Below are 3,931 nucleotides of genomic sequence, written 5' to 3' on the forward strand. Positions count from 1 at the left end.
CAAATCCTTCATATCAAAGGCCTCATGCAACTTGGCCTTTAATGCATCTAGCTCATAAGTATTCTTGCTAGCCAATAGCATATCATCCACATATAGTGCCAGGATTATCAGGCTACTATCCTTAGCCCTTTTAGTGTAGAGGCAGTGATCAATTTCACTCCTTCTAAAACCCTGGGACCGAATGAAAGCATCAAACTTCTGATACCATTCTCTAGGTGCTTGCTTAAGACCATAGAGACTCTTTTTCAGCTTGCAAACTAAATGCTCTTTGCCCTTTTCTTCAAAGCCTTCCGGCTGCACCATGTAGATGTCCTCATGCAAATCCCCATGCAAGAAAGCTGTCTTGACATCCATTTGCATAAGCTCCATATCCTCTACTGCCACTAGTCCAAGCATGCATCTAAGTGTGGTCATCTTCACAACCGGAGAGAATATCTCATCAAAGTCCACACCCTTCTCTTGCTTGAACCCTTTAGCAACCAAACGGGCCTTGTATCTAGGCACATCATCACCTGTGACCTTCATTTTGTAGACCCATTTACATGGCAATGCTTTCTTTCCATGTGGCAAAGAAACCAAGTCCCAAGTCTTATTCTTCATAAGTGAACTCATCTCTGATTGCATAGCATACTCCCACTTGCGTTGATCCTCACACATCATAGCCTCTCTGTAGCAAGAAGGCTCCCCGCAATCAGTAAGCATCACATAGTCTACCCCTGGAACAAACCTATCAGGTGGTCTAGACACTCTAGATGATCTTCTCAAGGGCATTTCAGCTTGCTGTCCCACTTGCATATCAGCCACATTTGGCTCATCATTTCCACCAATAGATGATCCATCATCTACCCTTGATTGTATACCTGTGGGAGTACTTGGTTGTACCATTTCTTGCACATTTGGTGCATGGACAGCTTGCTGCCTATCAACATATGCAGGTGGATTCACATCCTGGAAAGTGATTCTCCTCATTTCACATCCCTCATGGGTGCCTTATGCATCTTCTTCTCATTGAAGACCACATCATGGCTGCGTATGATCTTCTTTGCTTCTGGATCCCAGAGACGATAGCCCATCTCTCCACTTTCACCATAACCTAGAAAGATGCATTTCTTAGACTTAGGATCTAGCTTCTTTCGAAGCTCTTTTGGCACATGTGCATATGCCTCACACCCAAATATACGCAAATGAGAGTAAGAGGGCTTCTTGCCACTCCATGCCTCTTCAGGAATACCACCATCCAAACTCTTACTAGGTGATCTATTGATCACATGCACTGCAGTCTTCATTGCCTCAGCCCAAAAACCACCAAAAAGACTTGCATTGGAAAGCATGCATTGCAACCTTTCTTGAATGGTACGATTCATCTTTTCTGCAACTGGATTTTGCTCTGGAGTACGAGGGGATGTGAGCTCCCTCTTAATCCCACGTGTATCACAGAAATGCTGAAAGTCATGAGAGAGATACTCTCCACCATTGTCAGTCCGTAGGCATTTAAGCGTTCTAGCTGACTGATTCTCAACCAAGGCCAGCCATTTCTGAAATACCTGGAACACATCACTCTTCCGAGCTATAGCATAAGCCCACACTTTCCTAGTTGCATCATCAATGAATGTCACATAGTATTCAGCCCCGCCTAATGACCGTGTAGGCATGGGACCACATACGTCTGAATGCACCAAATCAAGCATTTCAAATTCTTTCTTTCCCCTTCTTTTATGGGCTGATTTAGTCTGCTTCCCATAGAGACAGTGCTCACAAAATTCAAAATCAGAGAAACTCAAATGCGGTACATAACCCAAACGGCATAAGAGTTTCATTCCATTCTGGCTCATGTGCCCCAACCTGCAATGCCACAAAGAAGTGCTTGGCTGCTCGGTTATTACAACAACATGATCAAATACCCCTGATACATGTAAGGGATACAAAGTCCCACACTTGGCACCCCTGGCCAAAAGCATAGAGCCCTTCTGAATTTTCCAACTTTGAAAGCCAAAAGTGGTGTGAAAACCAGCATCATCTAGCTGACCCACTGAAATAAGACTCTTGGTCAGCTTAGGCACATGTCTCACATGTTTCAAAACAAATGCAGACCCATTTGCAAAAGAAAACTTTAGGTCACCTGCTCCCACTATGTCACATGCATAGTCATTTCCAAGATGCACACAACCTGTCTTTCCACTATCATAAGTGGAGAACCATTCCCTATGGGGAGTAACATGGAATGAAGCACCAGAATCCAAAATCCAATCCTGGGAATATGCATCATCTGAAGTGGTAAAACTCTGCAGATAAACTAGACATGAAGAGAACATCATTGTCACTATCATGTGTGACTGCATTGATCTCCTCGATCTTCACTTTTCCTTTGTCCTCCCTTGGACTCTCTTCCTTTTGATTTGCACCCCAATTTGCATTCTTTTTCTTATCCTTTTGCTCTCTTTTCAGCTTGTAGCAATCCTTTTTCATATGGCCCTTCTTGCCACAATGGTAACACTCAATGTTCCGTGCCTTGGATTTGCTACGAGACTTCCCTCTTTCTTGGGACTTCCCCCTGAACTGTGATCTGCCCCTTTGCACATTTAAGGCTGCATCCTGCTTGTTGCCATCCATAGACTTCCGTCTAATCTCCTCGGCCAACAAGCTACCCACAACATCATCAAATTTCAGTACTCCACCAGGTGCAGAGTTACTGACAGCTGTACGGAAGGTATCCCATGAGGATGGCAATGAACATAAGAGAAATATTGCCTTAGTCTCCGCATCAAAATTCATCTTCTGAGCCTGAAGCTGGCTGAAAATAATATTGAATTCATTCAAGTGAGAAGCAATGGAGACCCCTTCCTTCATCTGCAGCTCAAACAACCTCTTCATGAGGTAAACTTTATTAGAGGCAGTTTCCTTTTCATAAGTGGCACACAGTTTCTTCCACAAATCTTCCGTAGTCTGCTCATTTACTACTGTGAAATAAACTGACTCTGCAAGATGAAGTCTAATAGTAGACTTTGCTAATGCATCCAACTCATTCCAATCATCCTCAGACATATTTGCAGGCTTAGCTTCAATCCCTGCCAAGGGTTTAATCTGCTTCTTTTGAATAAGCACATCCCTTATCTGTTCTTTCCACAAAGAAAAGTTTGTCCCATCAAACTTTTTAATGCTGAAAAACTCCTTTTCAGGCATGGAAGAGGATGCCATGATGCAAATAAAGCAAAATCCCAAATGCTAGTGCCTGCAAGAGAGAATCACACCAAATACCAGGTGCACCCAAATGTGTATGCCACAATAGAGTGAAATATCACCAAAATTCAAAGCTCAAAGCATCAAAAGATGCATCTGACTCATGTGCATATACTATGCATCCATATGAGCAAATCTGGCCCAAAAGAAAATGCCAATAAGTGCCAAATGACTCAAGCATAAACACTGTCCACTGGCATATGCATCAATAATGTCTCATCCAAGAGAGCATAGCACTATCAGTGCATCACCTGCAATGTGTCAAAGCTGTCCCTCAGCTTAAAATAGCATCCATGTGCAAAGCGTCCATAAAAAATAGCATCCCACAAGGCAATTTGGGCCTATCAGCGCATCCAACAAGGACCGCAATGCATCCAAATGGCCTATAAATCATCCACTGCAACCCAATGCATACCACGAATGAGCGCACACTGCTCAAACTGCAACCAGAGTGATCTGCATAAGGTATGCTCAAGAAATCATAGTCCCACGGTAATGAGCGCTACTAAAAATAGAACCTGAGATGCTTCAAAACATGGGCGCCATTGCATAATCAGACTCAGCAAGAAAATCTGCAAATATCTCTCTTCTGCCAGAACTCCAAAATCCCAACCGATGAATGAGAAATGGGAGTCAACACTTATCCACTGCCATGTGGCATAAATCTAAGGTTTCAAAACCTTAGCATGAAAAA

The sequence above is a fragment of the Dipteris shenzhenensis genome, chromosome 7 (assembly GCF_047967505.1).
Source record: "Dipteris shenzhenensis isolate YYH24624 ecotype China chromosome 7, Dip_SZ_1.0, whole genome shotgun sequence".
In the NCBI taxonomy this organism is placed as follows: Eukaryota; Viridiplantae; Streptophyta; class Polypodiopsida; order Gleicheniales; family Dipteridaceae; genus Dipteris; species Dipteris shenzhenensis.